The sequence below is a fragment of the Procambarus clarkii genome, chromosome 32 (genome assembly GCF_040958095.1).
Source record: "Procambarus clarkii isolate CNS0578487 chromosome 32, FALCON_Pclarkii_2.0, whole genome shotgun sequence".
NCBI lineage: Eukaryota > Metazoa > Arthropoda > Malacostraca > Decapoda > Cambaridae > Procambarus > Procambarus clarkii.
The window spans coordinates 34,614,514-34,634,333 of NC_091181.1; the positions used below are offsets into that span (position 1 = coordinate 34,614,514).

General features: G+C 45.0%; 1 protein-coding gene across 4 annotated transcripts in view; it reads right to left on the reverse strand.

Annotated features, from left to right (window-relative positions):
• The window catches only part of LOC123759422 (uncharacterized), a 43,257-nt gene that overhangs the window by 14,008 nt on the left and 9,429 nt on the right, over positions 1-19,820 (reverse strand). The window contains exon 2 of one of the 4 annotated variants that reach the window (XM_045744486.2): positions 16,217-16,259. The exons of 1 other annotated variant lie outside the window; for it this stretch is intronic. The gene's annotated coding sequence lies outside the window, so the exon portion shown is untranslated. Of the gene's footprint in view, positions 1-8,332; positions 8,466-11,710; positions 11,732-16,216; positions 16,260-19,820 lie in introns of those variants that run through there. 2 more of the 4 variants (XM_069335223.1, XM_045744484.2) reach the window with 2 other exon arrangements.

Here is a 19,820-nt window from a genome sequence, read left to right on the forward strand (position 1 = left end):
GCAACATGGCAGTCGTCCGGATGACAAGGCGCATGACGGCGGCAGGCCGGATATGGCAACAAAACCGTGGCGGCCGGACGGAAACACCGACCAGCCGGCCACCGTGCCGAGGACATCACCAGCAGTGTTGCCTCACAACCAACCACTGCATTACACTCTCTCTGAAATGCAACAAAAACTCGCATTTTGTAAAAAAATTGTAAAAATGTATTTCGAGTCTCGAGTACTTTCAAGGTCAAGTTACTGTATTTATGGTTCCATTTTGGCTGGAAACTACACTTCGGCAGGCCTGGCTGACGTGTACACAGGCCTGGCTGACGTGTATTTTGCAACTGAATGCCCTCGAAGGCCACCGTCTCCAGTGGCCTCGACGGGGACAGGAAGCCGGTGACTACAAAAACGTCACCCCCCTTCCCATTAATCCCGAGGACTTTTCGAAGCTCTATTTAGAGCTGCATCACCGTCTACTTACGGCTTCGACGAGCTGGCCAAAAAAAATCCACCAAAAATATAAAATCTTTTGTCTGTCCTGCTCTGTGTGTCGTTGAAACTGTTGCTCCCTTTGTATGAGTTCTCAATTACGAATTAAAATGTATTACTGAGATATGGTTGTACGTTGATAAGTGGTTTACCAAATTTCAAATTAATAGTTAAAACTAACAAATTGGTTTGGATTTAAATCATCTAACTTGTTCTTATGAACAAGTTAGATGATTTGTAAGGGAGATTTGATGATCTAAGGGATCTAAGATGATCCCTTAGATTTGTAAGGGGGACGAGTCCAGGATGTATGTGGTTGGTAGTGCTGTGGCCGCCAATTTTTCCTGGTACGAGAGTTCTTGGCTGGTTTTCGTGCCTCTGCGGTGACGAGCCTGGTCAGACAGTCCTCTGTGTACGCAGGGAGACTGTTGTAAGGGTAGTTAGACACGTGAGAATGTTACGTACGGAAGAGGAGTTTAACAGGTGGAGAGAGAATACCTTGAATGTTTTAACGAGTGCAGGTGATGAAAGAGGTCAACATGGCTGGATTGCACGGTGTCTGCAGAGTGCATCATATGCAGCCCGTCCTCCTAAGATTTCCCAAAGTCAAGAAATTGTCGTACTCAAGGGCCCTTATCCTAACTTTCCAGAGGGGCCAAAACAGAAAACGGGACAGTATGTCACTTTCGCGAGCCGCTGCCATTTTTTTCTAGTGCGACAATTTTTTGGCCTTGGGTAAAGTATACGTCAAAATGCTACGTTCTATTAGGACGGGTTGGCGGATGGTCCTCCACCGCTAAGTTGCTGGAAGAGCTAGTTTATGGAAGAGGTGAGTACATGAGTGCAGGTGTTGTAGCGCTACGGCAGGTTTAATGGTTTACATTTAAGCCATTGAGGGCGCTGCGCTTGCATGAGAGAGCTTGCATGTGTGTGCATGAATTGTTCAATGTTGTGGAGAACAAAATAATGAGCTCAGGAGGGGCTCCTGAGGTTACTCGGCTCAGTAAGCTTACTGGGCTCAGGAACTGAACCTTTTGACGAAAGAATTGTCATGTTTAATTATATAACGTACATAATATTTTGGGATGTTACCTCATCTCTTTCCTGGAGGCATGTGGCTCCCCACCCATGAAAATGGAATGTCTGGAGCTAAGAAAGGAACGATGTTCTGTAAACTAACGTTCGGCTGGAGTTCTGTAAACTTGGAGTTCACCTCGACTCGTCCTCACTCTAGTATACATCATTTTTGATGATAAACGCAAATGTAAGCTGGTGGAGATGGTTGACACCTCACACAGGTACCCGCAATGTGAACCAGCTGTCAGCTGACACCCCACAAAGGTACCCACAATGCTTTTCTGCTGACGAAAATAACAATTGTGTTATTACATATAGTAAGGCCCGGTTATGTATTCATTCTGGTGTGTGGATACAATTGTCAGGTTTTTAGCGCGGATTACCCGCGAGACCCTGTAAGGCGTCACAAGATGGCGGCTGTAAACATCACATCAACGTGTTGACTCTCTCAGTCAAGCGTGTCAAGGGCATGCAAAATAACTACCACCCCCCCCCCCCTCTCTAGAGTTCGAATCGGCAAAACAACCCATTCTCACCTCAAGCCGTGCTGGTCCAGGTTACACCCGTTATCTTGGTTATCTCTGAGATGATTTCGGGGCTTAGCGTCCCCGCGGCCCGGTCCTCGACCAGGCCTCCTTTTTGTTACACACCCCCAGGAAGCAGCCCGTAGCAGCTGTCTTAACTCCCAGGTACCTATTTACTGCTAGTTGAACAGGAGAATAAGGGGGGAAAGAAACTCTGCCCATTTGTTTCCGCCTCCACTGGGGATCGAACCCGGAACTTCAGTATTATGAATCCGAAGCGCTGTCTACTCAGATGTCAGGACCCCGTCACTAGCCTCTCCTCACAAACACCTCAAGCAATGAACGAGGCGTTTGTGAGCGAGTGTTTCACCTCACACAATGAAACCTCAACCACGTTATACAGCTATGAGAAAATGTTCGGAACAGGAAGGTGAGAGAGAACCCATTATACCAATGTACGCGGGGTAATTATGAGTAAAAAAAGTAGTTTGGGTACCAGCTGGGTGTTCCCAAATTCTTAATGCGGACTCCAAGTTTTGTAACTTTTGAGCATATCTTGAGCTATGGGGTAAGACGCGCGTTTGAGCTCGTCCAGGATGCTGGTTCGATGCCGCTATTGTGCTCCAAGGAGTATCTCACTTCAGGCCATACTCGTCCAAGCGAATTTCGTCCCCAAAGCATATACACAATTTTTGTAACACACACAACAAAAAACACTGTGTTATAACTTGTGTGTTATAAGTTATCACGTGTTAAGCGAGTCGATCACAAACGGCTATTAGACTGAAGAGTCTTTGAGGACGTGTTGCTTACTTGCTTTATTATCCACCGGGATACTAAACCATGTCATTGTCATATACCGACTCATTAACGTGAAATACAGCAAGTTTTGCACTTGAACCAGATTTAAATCCGTGGGATCGGATGTAGAGGTTCTGAATCATTTAACTTTAGCCTACTACCTCGACCAGCCCAACAATAAGGAGGCCTGGTCGAGGACCGGGCCGCGGGGACGCTAAAGCTCCGAAATCATCAAGATGATTTCGTTAGTAAACAGTTTGCGAGCTGTGGAAACCGTCCTTTACAACCCAGGTTATTATTGTTATAAACATCTTCGTAGCGCTTCCGAGCTCATAAACTGTTTAATAAATGAAAACTAAGCCCCCCATGAGTGAGGGAGAGATGTACGGGTTGCGTAAGCAGGCATTTAAAGTGTTCGATGATTGAGGTGCGGCACTGTTGTGGGGCTGCACACCCCAGGGAAGGTCAGCAGCTCGTGTAGGGGACCTGGAGGACCGGCAGGCTTCCTGTCCCCGAGTGTGAGGGATGCCATATAAGGCGTAATACCACTTCACAAGATAATTTCCCCGAAGAGTTCAAGGATAATTCGGGGAATTATCTTTGGCTATCACCGTTTTCTAAGCTTAGAAAACGGGAATGAGATGGTGTAGGACATCCTACTGTAAAATATGTCTGCCGTTCGTCCGAGTTTCATTTAACTTTCATTTCATTTAGTGATAATAGATTGAAGCCGTGCTGTATGTATCGCACACTTTATGCAGTATAGAGAGCACATACTCGCTTTTTCGTGCAACATGTGTTGCTTTGTGCCGGAATATTGTTGAAAACGACCGTCTTAGATGTAGCCACAAAATAGGCTTAACAATTATCACAATTCCCGACATCCCAGTTGCGATTGGTAGGTCTAAGCTTGTATACCACTTTATAAAAACTTAGCTTGGCAAGTCGAGGAGGCCTGGTCGACGACCGGGCCGTGGGGTCGCCGAGCCCCGAAAACATCAAGGTAACCTCAAATCATCTCAAGGTAAGGCACAATATGCTACTTGGATCTACACAAGTCTTAAATATATATACTATTACGATGTGGAGAATGTGCAGGACGGTCATGGAGGGTAAACTGTGATGACTGGGACAATACTGAACTGTGTAAGGGATGTTGACCAGACCACACACGAAGGTGAAGGGACGACGACGTTTCGACTTGAGAATGGTCCAGGACGGGCCGAAACGTCGGTCGTCCCTTCACCTTCTAGTGTGTGGTCTGGTCAACATACTTTAGCCACGTTATTGCGACTCATCGCCCGCATGTGTAAGGGAGTACCTGACAGGCAGAAAACAATGGGTCGCGGTTTTAACGAGGCATCGTCAAGCTGGCACGATGCCACAAGTAGGGTACCCCCGAAGCCTCATTTCTAGGTCCAATTCTGTTCCTAATTTTTGTGAATGATTTATGTGGTTAAAATGGTAGCGGTTGGGAAAATTGACGTGTTATTCCGTTTTCTGTTCGCGGGTCGTCTGGTTGGTTAGGCTCGGACAATTTAATAAATACAACAGCTTAGTGACGTTAGGAATGCTCGGGAGAACGGGCCATCAGCTTAACCTCGTGGAAACCAATTATTCGAGGCTAAGTACTACAGCAGTTAGAGCTAATAACTAATGAAAGATACTGATACTGTTATCGGTATAAACAGTATCTAATGAAAGATACTGTTTATAATCAATTGTAGTAGTTTTCAAGTCTCCTTGAAAACTATCTATTTTAAGATATCTAAATATCTATTTTAAGATATTTTTCACATGCGCATCGACAGGAAGGCAGAAAATATAATCAGGTTTTCTGAAAGTATTTGATAAGATTCCTCGTCAAAGAATTGTTCCAAAAGCAAAAACGCTTAGTAAACATATGAAACAGGTTACCAAGTAATATAATTACAAGTAATACCTTTGTTTACATGTTAAACAGATTCGACAAGAACTTCTCTTCAAATCCGTCATAAATTGCTTTCTATTAAGAGCCTAGTATGAGTCTAATTACGTGTGGCTGTTGAAATTTATATTGTAATCCTAGGTAATATAGCCGACATTTCTAAAGAATGACAAAGCTAGTCCATAACATTAGGAATCTTCTTTTTTACGTTCAACTCCTTGGACTGGAGGGACGGCTCGCTTCTTGCAGATCGCCGTTCAATCGTCGACCGTTTAAGTGGTTGGGCACCATTCCTTTCCTCCGTCTTGTACCAAATCCTTATCCTCATACCCCTTCTAAATACTATATCGCGATGACTTGGCACTTTCTACTGTTAATTACTTAATTACCTGATAAGAGTGAAATCTCAGGAGGTTCAAACACTTTGCTCCAAGAATGAAATACTAAATTCTTATATTTTGTAATATGTACCATGTGATAACTATTGAATTAATGTAAATGTATTTGTAATGTTCAGCATCAAGATTGTAACTTGCTTAGCTAAATGAATTGTGGGGTTCAGTCCCTGAGCCCATATGTGCCTCTGTAACCCTTTCCACTACCGCCCACGGGATGGGTATGGGGTGCATAATAAATTAACTAAACTAACTGTGGGTTTTCACTGCTAAATTAAGGTCGACGAAGGCAAAGCAACATCTCTCGGGGAGAATGGAACCACTTGTGATACACTGTGTTTGTATCTTCTAGTATACTTGTCGATTCCGTGGATCAACATCCCCGTGGCCCGGACTCTGATCAGGCCTCCTGGTTAGTGGTCTGGTAAACCAGGCTGCTCGCAGCCTGACGTCTGAATCATAGCCTGGTCGGGGGGAGGAAATCCATGCACGCTTAAAATGGAGCCGATTGCCATCTTGGATTGCCTTTGAGCAGCCCGAGGCAAAAATATACTGCAAACTTCAACAACATTTAGTCGACTTGACAAAATAAAATTCACACTATGTATTCTATTATGTAGCAAGAGCCACATATCTATGGATCATCCTGTTAAGATCACCGGACGTCTAAACTGGTCATCTAGTTGCCGAGCTTAAGCCTAGGCTCGGCAACAAGACCTGACAGAAAGTAGTGTATCCAAACATCACATTCTTTCGATGTGTGACAATGGTATGATAGACAAAATACTTAAGAGCTACAAGCACTTTGCCCCAAGAGTATAAGACCTATATGCTAGGTTTACTATATTAACTTGCAATGTAAAATGTGATTCTTGTAGTGATTCGTAGATTTGTACTCACTGTATTTGTGGGCCACTTGAGGGACTTTAAGTAGAGGAGGATAGAAATAGCCTAAACTACTCACTAAACCTCTCCCTTTGAGATGTATTTTATTGTCTCAAACGTACTTGAACTTGAACCTGACCGAATATAAACTCGGTCAGCAGAACTATTCACATACCTTGCGTCACCATGTAATTGAATACTAACAAAAAGACAAAAAAAAATAGAATTTAGAGATAATCCTATGACAAATGTTCGAGAAATAACGGTGTCAAGCCGCTTGACTTTTCGTAAAAACGATTCAACATCAATTATGACACCAGCTTTCCACATATGCCAATTCCTTAATTTAGAAACTGTACTTTTGGTCGGTCTCAAGCCCATTGATGATGTGACTATGTGCATTGTATTCAGTAACTAGCTCATCAATATTGTAAACTTGCTTCCCTGAATGAATTATGGGGTTCAGTCCCCGAGCCCGTTATGTGCCTCTGTAACCCTTTCCACTACCGCCCACATGATGAACATGGGGTGCATAATAAATGAAGTTGACCAGACCACACACTAGAAGATGAAGGGACGACGACGTTTCGGTCCGTCCTGGACCATTCTCAAGTCGATTGTGAATGTCAAGTCACAATCGACTTGAGAATGGTCCAGGACGGAGCGAAACGTCGTCGTCCCTTCACCTTCTAGTGTGTGGTCTGGTCAACTTACTTTAGCCACGTTATTGTGACTCATCGCCTGCATAATAAATGAACTAAACTAACATTATGTCTTATACCAAGCATGAAGGCGGATTCGTGCGGACTAAGCACGTCCTCAAGGACTACTGCACCCCGGCCTACTCCTCAACTCTGCTCGTCGAAAGCATTAAACATTTCATTCAAAAATGATGTACTATCAAAAATCTTGGTCAAATATTCCAAGTTTGCTCCTGAGCAAGTAGTGTATACACACTACTCTTAAACTTTCCATCCCCCCGCCTTGGGGTTATCTTGAGATGATTTCGGAGCTTTAGTGTCTCCGCGGCCCGGTCCTCGACCAGGCCTCCACCCCCAGGAAGCAGCCCGTGACTGCTGACTAACTCCCAGGTACCTATTTACTGCTAGGTAAAAGGGGCATCAGGGTGAAAGGAACTCTGCCCATTGTTTCTCGCCGGCGCCCGGGATCGAACCCGGGACCACAGAATCACGTGTCCAGTGTTCTGTCCACTCAGCCGCCGGCTCCCGGCTATACATTATAACTGTTGATATAAATAACATTTTTCTAACTAGCTTATGCAGACTATAACTTGTCTTAATTTTCTGGGTCAGCTCCTGAGCCCATTATGTGCCTCTGTTTCCAACCCGTCCTCTTAAAAAGAACGTCACTTTTGGCTCGTATGCGCACCATGGCCAAATTTGGACGTAATTTGAAATGAAATCGACTCACAAAAGTGACGTTCTGTTCCGTTTTCTATTTGAGTCGTCCAGCGTACGCGCAGAGGTTATAAGAGGACTCTTTAAATTAACGTTTTTCATAACGTTTTGAAACTTTATGAGAATTTCCTGCCCACCTAACCTATCAGAGGACCCTTAACTTACTGTTGTTGAAAAAAAAAATCCCAAATTTATTTTCATTTTTTTTTTAATTTCAAATTACGTCCAAATTCGGCCATACGGGCAAACGGCCAAAAACGACGTTCTTTTTAAGAGGACAGGTTTCTCTACTGTCCCTAGGGCGCCTGATAGCTGAGTGGACAGCGCTTCGGATTCGTAGTCCTGAGATTCCGGGTTCGATCCCCGGTAGAGGCGGAGACAAATGGGCAAAAAGTTTCTTTCACCCTAATGCCTCTGTCACCCAGCAGTAAATAGGTACCTGGGAATTAGACAGCTGCTACGGACTGCTTCCTGGGTATGTGTAACAAAAAGGAGGCCTGGTCAAGGACCGGCCCGCGGGGACACTAAGCCCCGAAATCATCTCACGATAACCTCAAGATAACCATGGGGTGCATGGTAAATGACACTCAAATAAAAGTCAGGTGTCGAGAAAACAATGTCTCAAAATAACCAAAGGCACTACTAGAGAGTAACCAAACAACAGTTTTATAACGGATCAAAACCTAACACGCTTATGATTTCCGCAAAGCTTATTAGTTTTTTTATATATTAAAGTTCCACCCGTTATAACGACGTAGAATACAAGACAATTACCATCAAGGAAATCTCGCCAATTGTGTGGGTTTTTATGGGCAAAGTTCTCACCTTGAGCGAGGCTACGTGAGGATCAGCTGGGTGGCCACACTCGGACGGTGGTGCCTCGTCCGTCTCCTCTGCCACCCAGAGTGCCACTGACTGGTCTGGGTGCCTGCCGCACACTGCCAGCCGCGAGGCTCCCTCCCTAACTAACAAACCCACATACGTTGTCACCGAGTTTTGGGATAATTTACGTTGTTTTAGGAACGTTTGTCGCGGTACAAACATTATAAAAAAAAATTTTTTTTAATTTTGGTGGAAGGGGGTTGAAAGACGTATGTATTACTCTGTATTAAATGTTTCGAAAGCTGTTCCAATGCACATGTTTGCCACTATTAGAGCAACTGTACTTTCATATGCAGGCGATGAGTCACAATAACGTGGCTGAAGTATGTTGATACTTCACAATCGACTTGAGAATGGTCCAGGACGGACCGAAACGTCGTCGTCCCTTCAATTTCTAGTGTGTGGTCTGGTCAACTGTACTTTGCTTCGTTGGGTTGAAATCTTATGATTTTAATTTTAAAGCAACACAAAATAAGGGAATATGAAAAAAAAAGCCTATTGGTGCTCTTGAGGCGGCTCACAAACAAGGAGCAACGGTTTCAAGCCAAACACGCCACAATGCAAGACTGAAAAAAAGTGTGTTTCACCCTCAGTTATAAACCCATGGAACCGCCTACCCGCCGAAATGCCAAAAAAATGTTGAATTTGAAAATACAACTAGAAAAAATCATCCGGACAAATAGGGGGACTTGTCAAAGTCGGCGACTTCCTGTCGTCGTCGTCGAGGCCACTATATCATTAGCGGCCCTCGGGTAAATTCACGTTAAAGGGAATCAAACACCAGACCATAAGATCCAAAACTAGAATGTTGTATTGCTTTGAATTATATAATTTTGTAAGCAGTTTCATGTTTACTATATTATATATATATATATTATATATATATATATGTCGTACCTAGTAGCCAGAACTCACTTCTCAGCCTACTATGCAAGGCCCGATTTGCCTAATAAGCCAAGTTTTCATGAATTAATGTTTTTTCGTCTACCTAACCTACCTAACCTAACCTAGCTTTTTTTGGCTACCTAACCTAACCTTACCTATATATATAGGTTAGGTTAGGTAGGGTTGGTTAGGTTCGGTCATATATCTACGTTAATTTTAACTCCAATAAAAAAAAATTGACCTCATACATAGTGAAAAGGGTAGCTTTATCATTTCATAAGAAAAAAATTATAGTAAATATATTAATTCAGGAAAACTTGGCTTATTAGGCAAATCGGGCCTTGAATAGTAGGCTGAGAAGTGAGTTCTGGCTACTAGGTACGACATATATATATATATATATATATATATATATATATATGTATGTGTGTGTGTGTGTGTGTGTGTGTGTGTGTGTGTGTGTGTGTGTGTGTGTGTGTGTGTGTGTGTGTGTGTGTGTGTGTTTTTATCTCTTAAAGAAAACATTGTCTTGTCTAAAATAGAGTGAAATCCTAAGAGTAATTTAAAATGATTGATGAGCGTGAAGGTGATTGTGTGATAGTGTAGTGGCTCCTTGGATCACTCTGACGTGTCCAACACCACCCCCACTCTCCCCTCCCTGGCCACCCCCACTCTCCCCTCCCTGGCCACCCCCACTCTCCCCTCCCTGGCCACCCCCACTCTCCCCTCCCTGGCCACCCAGCACTCCCACTCTCCCCTCCCTGGCCACCCCACACCCCCACTCTCCCCTCCCTGGCCACCCCACACCCCCACTCTCCCCTCCCTGGCCACCCCACACCCCCACTCTCCCCTCCCTGGCCACCCCACACCCCCACTCTCCCCTCCCTGGCCACCCCACACCCCCACTCTCCCCTCCCTGGCCACCCCACACCCCCACTCTCCCCTCCCTGGCCACCCCACACCCCCACTCTCCCCTCCCTGGCCACCCCACACTCCCACTTTCCCCTCCCTGGCCACCCAGCACTACCACTCTCCCCTCCCTGGCCACCCCGCACCCCCACTCTCCTCTCCCTGGCCACCCCACACCCCCACTCTCCCTGGCCACCCAGCACCCCCACTCTCCTCTCCCTGGCCACCCCACACCCCCACTCTCCCTGGCCACCCCACACCCCCACTCTCCCTGGCCACCCAGCACTCCTCAAGCCCCACCAAGGTGAAGGACTTCCCCGACACGACCAAGCGTCCCTATTAGCGTGGCGTTATACACCTCACCTGCACCTCCAGTGGTGAGAGGCGGGTTAGTGTTGGGTGGGTGCTCGGGAGTGTTGAGGAGGAAGATGATGGTGAGAGGGGGTTTGAGAGAAGTTTTGCGAGAGGATTATCTACGCTGCGGTTTACTTTCACCTGTTTGTCTGGTGTATGAGCAGCCCGTCCTCAAAAAATGGGAAGGTAAATGTAACAGCCTCATAAGTGCAATTATGTACTATGTATAACAGGCAGGAAATGTACTTATTACACTTAGTATTAAAACGTACTGTCAATTCGGAGAATAGGTTGTATGAGAGATGGGGACAAGTGAGGTACAGTTGGTAGCCTCACCCGTCCTTGGTACGCTGCTACGCGGCTCATTACTGTTTTTTGTATACAGGAAGGTATAGGAACAGACGACTTTCGACTCCTGTTTACCAGCCTGCATGAACACCTTCGCTTCCCATAGCTCATACTAAACCTCGCACACTTGTTTTCCCTGAGACACGACCCGACAACAGCTTAGCAAACGGGTACCGAATTGCAGAGGGAACAATAGTGCCATGTCAACCCTCAAGTGTCCAGGACTTGAACCCTGACTAAATCACTGGCGGGGTGGGGGGGGGGGGGGAGTGTTACCACTGCGTCATCAGGACTTTTTTTTTTAATGTTTTTAATCCCTCCAGCGACTGATTTTGGTTATTCGTAATTCATCTGAAGAAATTATCACCCGACAGCGGTCTATGTTCATCTATATTTTTCATGTGTATTTTGATTTAGGCCGATTAGGATATTAGCACTAAAATTTTTCCAGAAACGATCCACCAGTCGTTTATTTCACTCTACGTCTCTATTTACTGCTAAGGTCACAGGGGCACTCCTCAGGAAGGTGTACTCCCTCCCACTCTGTTTAATTTATAATCCATGCGCTGTTGAACTCCGTGCGTAGAACGTATCATTAGCTATGCTGGTGATATCAACATATCACTGGAGACAACTACCAACACCATATAAACATATACAAAATACAATCATGTCTTAGACATGTCAGGATCTAGACTTAGTCATCTTAGCTGAGAGAGAGAGAGAGAGATCCCGAGGCGGTGTGCACCCAGGCAGGGAGGAGCTGTACGCAAGACGCCATTGTATGATGGTTCTCCGCTTGATTATGTAACTAGCTTAAAATACCTTTGTGTTGAGGTGCCACTGTACGGTGGCACTGTAGCCAGGCTGGGTCGACAAAGTGAGGCTCGACAAGACTTCAGGTTGTGGCACGCTAATCACCCCAGCAATCATGATGCACATGAGAGAATTCCAAAAATTAATTACTTTCATATATTAGATCATTAATGTATTAGGCTGCAGCTCTACTTGTTCTAACCTAAAAAATGCTCGGAGGACCGAAAATTTGTAAAACTAAGCTATAAGGGTCATCCTCGGATGTCCCCAATATCCTAAATTATTAAACTAAAGTAAATTATTAAACACAAGGAAAGAAATCGCCCTAGGATTCGAACCCAGATCGTTCTTGCTTCGATCAGCGGTGAGAAGCCTCCGAGTATAAGTGATACAGTATTGTTAATTAACTATCCTCCTCACATGATCCAATCCTATCAATTAATGTAAAGTAATTATTTATAGCTCAATTGGACCTCTGGTTTCCCACCAAGAACCCAGGGTCGTAACATACAAAGATCCAAGCTCGTTAATCCAGCCGCCAAACCCCCTGTTTATGAATGAAAAGCTGTTTACACACGACTCATAACTGATGCCGTCCGAACACTTCCGGAACAAGTGCTTCGCTCACGTCCTCTGTTGGAACGACAATTTTATAAATGCTTCACCCACGTACTTCAAATGCAAATAATCGCCAACAGAACCTAAACACCAAACCTAACCTAACTATACCTAGATTATGTATAATGAAGGGGGGTAGAAATAGCCTAAGCTACTCTATCCCTTTGAGATGTATTTCTTTCTGATCTCAATAAACATACTTGAACTTGAAATGTATAATAATATTAATTTATATACGAGAATTAACATTTTTAATATACTGTGTTAAAATTGATAAATGCGTCTGGGGGAGGACGGCCGCTGCTTTAAACAGCCTAGTGTGAGGACGGGTTCAAGAATGTTTATTGAGACAAGAAATACATCTGAAAGGGATAGAGTAGCTTAGGCTATTTATACCCTCCTAAGAGGACGGGTTGTACATAGTCACCAGGGGCGGGCCAGCTCCTACAGGACAGTCACAGGGAGGCCAGGGAGCCAATCTGGGTTCAATGTTTCTAAAACTACTCCGCAGTATATTTGAAGGTATATTTAACAATTGTACAACGCAAACGAATCGCTCAACGAACCCATCGACGTCGAACAACCATCATATTCCTAGTAGTCCTGATTCCTAGTAATGTAAACACACTTTTACAACGTGTTCCAATATGCAGCCTCTGAATACAGTAACATTTGGGATTTCCAGCACGTAAACTTGCGCACATCAGGGACGGGATTAGCAGCCAACTGGAAGAGTACACGAAACCTTACACTTGCCCCGTCCGTCCGTGCGTGCGTGCGAGTGTGCGTGAGTGTGCCTGTGTATACACTCACCTAGATGTACCTACAGGGTCGAGTTAGGTTCCTAGCCCCGCCTTCCGAACGTTCTTAGATTAATGCAATGACTCATTTCTTACGCATTTATGATATTCACATATACAATTTTGAATCTAATTAGCTTAAAAAACAGCTCTAATACTAGAAAAAGTTCTTCTTGGTCTCTCCTTGAATCATCTGAGTTTCTAGTTTCCATCTATGACCCCTCGCTCTCCTGTTCCTAGCTTAGAACAATGATGTTGTGTCTACTGTGTCAATTTACCTTAGAATTGTGTATGTTATCATCCCCCCCCCCCACCAAGTGATGTACTCCTTCCTTCAGTTGGGTACGGTCCAGTTATTTATTTATTTGTTTATATACAAGAAGGTACATTGGGATTGTGAGGATACATAGCATAGTAATTACATTCTTGTAAAGCCACTAGTACGCGCAGCGTTTCTGGCAGAATAGGTCTCTCAGTCTTTCCTCACAGCTCCATCTCTTCAGCTCAGGAACGAGTCTCGTTACTTGTCTTCGGTCTTTTTCTATTTGTTCTTTATTTTTAAGTAAGGGTTCCCTGCTGGGGATGCATATTCAAGTATGGATCTCACCTTCGCTCTATATAGGGCTCGGAGAGCCCCTTTGTCCACACTACGGGCTCACCATAGCCTGTGCTACTTGCCCCGCTCCTGTGCCAGGTAGGTTACAGGCTCACCATAGCCCGTGCTACTTGAAACTTGTTCCGAGTAGCTGAATCTATAACAACAACAACCCTTTGTCCAACCTCCACAGTTCCAGCCCCGCTCCTGTGCCAGGTAAGTCCACTTCGGGCTCACCATAGCCCGTGCTACCTGGAACTTTTTGTTCCCAGTAGCTGAATCTATAACAACAACCCTTTGTCCAGGTTTCTGAAGGACACACGGACATTGGCCAGTATGCTATATGCAGATGTTGATATTCTGCTAATGTGATTGAAGAAGAATTTGTCTTCCCCTTCATACTATACTGCTGAACTGATCGTCCCACTCCTGTTCCAATCATCGTACCTTAGCATTTGACCGAGTTAAACTCCAGCAGCCATTTTTTAGACCACTTCTGAAGCGTAAATCCGTTTGTAATGCATCATAATCTATCCCTGTCTTGACTTTCCTCATTAGTTTTCAATTTGTAAATATTTATGTGAAGAGCCAATTTTCTCTGTTCTCACCTAGTTGGGCTTGCGGGGGTTGAGCTTCGGCTCTTTGCTCCTGCCTCTCAACTGGCATACAGATTCCCGAGTACGTTTCTGTGCGTACTCGCGCGTGCGTGTGCGTGTGTGTACTCACCTATTTGTGCTTGCAGGATCGAGCATTGACCCTTCGTGTGTGTGTGTGTGTGTGTGTGTGTGTGTGTGTGTGTGTGTGTGTGTGTGTAACCTCTTTTAGACCTCAAATGCTCTTGATTCTCCTACCTTGTCCATCTTAAATTAAAGTCACCGCACAAGTTTTTCCACCAAATTATATCCACGCTTCACTTCGGGTGCCTTCTTCAATATACATAGCCTTCATAATGGGGCCGGGGAGTCCAGTATGTGGTGTTACGAAGGTCACACTGGCTCAAGATGATCCCGACGGTTCAAGACGACCCCAACGGTCCAAGACGATCCCAGCGGTCCAAGACGATCCCAACGTTTCAAGACGATCCCAACGTTTCAAGACGATCCCAACGTTTCAAGACGATCCCAACGGTCCAAGACGATCCCAACGGTTCAAGACGATCCCAACGTTCCAAGACGATCCCAACGGTTCAAGACGATCCCAACGGTTCAAGACGATCCCAACGTTTCAAGACGACCCCAACGTTTCAAGATGATCCCAACGTTTCAAGATGATCCCAACGTTTCAAGATGATCCCAACGTTTCAAGATGATCCCAACGTTCCAAGATGACCCCAACGTTTCAAGATGATCCCAACGTTGCTAAACAGCGCCGGGACGCTTCAGCTAAACTGCAGTGTGAATAATACAACAGGTTAAGGAACCAGCTGGTTTTAACGAGATTCATCCTGGTGCGTGGTTTTCCCTACATCCTTGTCTCCTTGTCTCGCGTGTGTGCGCGCGCGCGTGTGTGTGTGTGTGTGTGTGTGTGTGTGTGTGTGTGTGTGTGTGTGTGTGTGTGTGTGTGTGTGTGTGTGTGTGTGTGTGTGTGTGTGTGTGTGCGCGCGCGCGCGCGCGCGCGCGCGCGAGAGAGAGAGAGCAAAGCCACATGTAATGAACTTAATCCTTATCATATATCCTTTACCCAAGGTCGAATTCTCCACGTGTCTACACTCCCCCACGTACCCCCCCCCCCCCACCCTCCCCCTACAGACCATACGGGGAAGACAACTACAGGAGTCGGAGAGAGAGAGGTCTGGGAGAGGATGTAATTCCAACACTAACACCAGAGCCACACACAAACAAGCTCACATCAGCAGCATAAGGGACGCTGGCGAACATTAGAACATTTAACAACTAAATCACTGATCTTTCCAATGTAATCTACACCGTGTTAGACCGATACTGACAACCAATCTTCATCAATCAATCCTTCCCTCTGCCTATGCTTAGAACGACCGTGTAAGAGACAGCCTTCCTCAAGCTACGGTGATTCGGCAGGTCACACCATCCTTATATTGAATGTTCAAATCAGCGGGATGGCTTTGCAGCCTCCAGCATCCTACGTACTGATTGATGAAGATTAAGCCACCCAAAAGGTGGCACGGGCATGAATAGCCCGTAAGTGGTGGCCCTTTTGAGCCATTACCAGTATCAAGAGCTGATACTGGAGATCTGTGGAGGTGCGACTGCACCCTGCGTGACGGGAGATGTCTCCCGTGTACTGCGTACTGTATAGTACGTAGTATATAGTAACAAATGTGTACACACAGTGTCGAGCTGGGAGACGAAGAGTCACAGTAACGTGGCTGAAGGTATGATGACCAAACTACACGTCAGATGATGGGTAGACGAAGACGTTTCGGTCCGTCCTGGACGTTTCGGTCACGTTGTGTGTTATGGCATTACCTGATGTTAACGTATTTCGCTAGATAATTAGAGAAGTATTTTATTTTGTGTAACTTACGTCTAAAGCAGCGTCCAGACAGGCATTTCAATATTTAATTTTCCTGAAAATATAAAAATAAACAATTATTATAAGCCGTTTTGTGAGGGCTGTGTGAGTGAGTGAGTGAGTGAGTGAGTGAGTGAGTGAGTGAGTGAGTGGGGGGGGGGGGAGAGGGTGCGGGGCGGGCTGTGAGGTACCAACGCCGACATTTGTGAACAAATTACCTTAAAATAAACACATGAGCCGCACAAAGCGAGAAGAGCTTCCCAGAAACTCTTACACAGAGCTTCACACATCGTAACAGAGGTGTCATGATCGGAAATTGCCTTGCAGTTGCTAAGCAAAATTTGACCAAGAGCAAACCACTAATTTCTTGCCGAGTGACTTCCTTATGTTGCACAAATGCTTACAGGCACATAGGCGCGCGCGCACACACACTCTCTCCAGCCTGGTCTTTCTCTGTCTGTCTCTCTTCCCCACTTGGGCTGGACGGTACAGCGACGGTCTCCCCTTCATGCAGGTCGGCGTTCAATCCCAGACCACCGAAGTGGTTGGGCACCATTCCTTTCCCCCCGTCCTATCCCCAAATCCTTATCCTAACCCGTTCCCAGTGCTATATAGTCGTAATGACTTGGCGCTTTCCCATGGTAATTCCCTTCCCTTCTACAATATTATTCAATAAGAGCAAGTGTCGATATGCCTTTATAATATATATTAAATACACATTACTATAACTAATGATATACACATTATATTATCAATATATCAAAAATTATTGACGAATAAACAGACAAGAATAGTTCCCCCTTTCGAGTCTGCTTCATCGGTTTTCTCTGGCAGGGACGGGTGAGTAATCTCTCCTGTTTAGCAATACATCGCATTTTGACGTCAAAATCTCCAACGGATAAAATATGTATTATAAATGACAGTAGCTAGCAAAAGTTCACGTTTTCTCTGCGTGGGTCATAAGTTAAGTTTGGCTGGGTTTGTGCATTTTACTGTATTATTTTTGTAATCATATGGCAACTGGAGAGGAGAAGGGCGGGGTGGGGTGGGGCCGAGTTGAAGTTACGTGTTTTATGGTACTACGGCCTAAATTTGAATAGCAGGAAATTTGTTAATTTTTCCCGGGATCAGTGAATAATGGTGTACATTTATACAAAACAAATTTCCATTCAGTATGCAAAGTTGGGCGAAGATGGCCCCCCAAGCATTTAGCCTCGAACTTTGGACAGATAGATATTCATTAGTGATAGTGATCCTGGTAATTTACAATCCCCCAACAAACAGCAGAAGACCCAGTCAGAAATACGATGACAACAGCAAAGCAATGCAGAGAGCAGCAATAGCCGCACACAGAATGAGCTAAATTACTAGTCATGAGGGACCTAAATCATGGAGAGATCGATTGGGAATCAAGTAATTCTCATGGTGGTGAAGAAACGTGGGGAGCAAAATTTATGGAAGTTATGGACTTCTTGACATGTAAAGGATGACAAGAGAAATGGAAGGCGATACACCAAGCATACTGGACCTAATCTTCACTCGGAATGAGAAAAACATCGAGAATTTGGATCATGAAATACTACTAGGAGCCAGTTATCACCGTGTTCTATTCTTTGATTATATGATCGAACTTAAAACTGACAAGGGGTCAGGGAAAGAGAGTTGACAATAGGAAAAGATACAGGATCAGCCATCTATATAGTCAAATGATAAAGAATTACTAGAAGATTGGAGAGGACTTAGAAAATGTACAGTGGGAGGACGAACTTGGAAGAAATAGAGTACGGGAGATAATGGATTAAATCAAATAAAATGCAAAGAGGATAAGTATTTCAGGGACGGGAGGAAACCACAAAGGTCAAAAGGACAGAAACTAACGTTACTGGGATGATCAGACAAAGTATCACCGAGGATGTTAAAAGCAGCAGCACAGACCCTCAGCGTGCCTCTAATGATCATTAATGAGTAACTTCCTTTGTAAGAATTGTTCAGGTTCTTGAAGGCAAATGTGGTACCAATTCTCAAGAAAGGAGAGAGAGAAGAGGCACTTAACTACAAACCAGTATATCCCTGGAAAGTACTCTAAAAAATAATCAGGATAAGAATTAGGTATGTAAACAAACATCAACATGGCTTTATGGAAGGAAAATCGTGTCTGACGAACCTACTGGAGTGCTATGATGAAGTAACGAAAATAAGACAGGACGGAGAAGGTTAGGCAGAATGCGTATTACTGGACTGTCAAGATACAGTACCTCACAAGATATTAAATATATAAACTCGAGAGACAGGCGGATGTAAGCGGAAAAGCGCTAACATGGGTATAGAGTTACCTAACAGACGTGTCAGAGAGTAACAGTGAGGAGAGAGAAGTCGGATTAGACAACCGGCGGCTAGAAAAGATCGTGCATTACTAAGAGGTCATACATGATTCTGCAGGCACAAACAGAAGAGTATAAATTGGTGAGTACACACACACACACACACGCATACACTGACCAACACTGACACACCCACACACCCACAAGGCCACAGTGATCAACATGGGAGCTCCCAGCACTCGCGTGAGTCAAGGGACAGTAGGAAGAATGTGTACCAGGCAGCCAGAGGGGGCCCCCCTGCTAATGTGGTACTGGAGGTCAACACTACACACGGGTGGAGCTCAACCACCCCCGTCGAGGCAAGCAAACATCACAGGGGAGGTTACTGACGTCTCACAGGAGCTCAACAGGCAAGACGCCAGGGTTATGTGATGGACATTAAAGTCAGTGCAAGGAGCCTGGGAGTATAGACAGAGCTGGTCACACACACACACACAGCTGCTCAGTCCAGGCACAAGTACGTGAGTGAGCACAGCTGCACAATATCTGTTACAAGCGGAACACCTGTCCTTGGTGGCATCATGTGACGCCCTGCTCCCCCACACATCCTGCCTCCACCCCCCCCCCACCCACCCCAGGCTCTCACACCTCACCTCACCTCTCTCTCACTCAGATACAGACGTGCACCCAGGCACACTTACCAGGTGAGATACAGAATACTTTAACATGTTGAAAATATGAATTAAACAAAGATTTGTTTCTTGTTTTTTGTCGATTTGTTTTTACCTAGTGAGCGGAGGTGGCGCTCTAGCTTGGAGCTCTGCATTCAATTTACTGGTTAGTTTTTGATTAGTACGTTTTTGTCTCTGGAGTAATTTCTACGTTGTACTCATTTACCCTCTTTTTTTTTGGGGGGGGGGGGGTGTGCTCCAGCAGCGTCGTGTTCTCTTTCATCGTGGTTCTTGCCCATCAACTTCTGTTCATATCTGTAGGTGTGTTTACCAATAAACCTGTGAACTGTTTATAGGTTCTCTAATTTTGTAGTTCCCTTTACGTTCGTGTTTGGATAATAATTCCACCACTGTTTCTTCGTGCTCGAGAATTGGTGAGACATGATCCTTATCCCGAAAGTAGTACCCAAATGAAGAAATCCGCAAGGGCCGTGACGAGGATTCGAACCTGCGTCCGAGAGCATCCCAGACGCTGCCTTAATCGATGGGTCTGCGATACTCTCGGACGCAGGTTCAAATCCTCGTCACGGCCCTTGTGGATTTGTTCATTTGATGCATCACGCA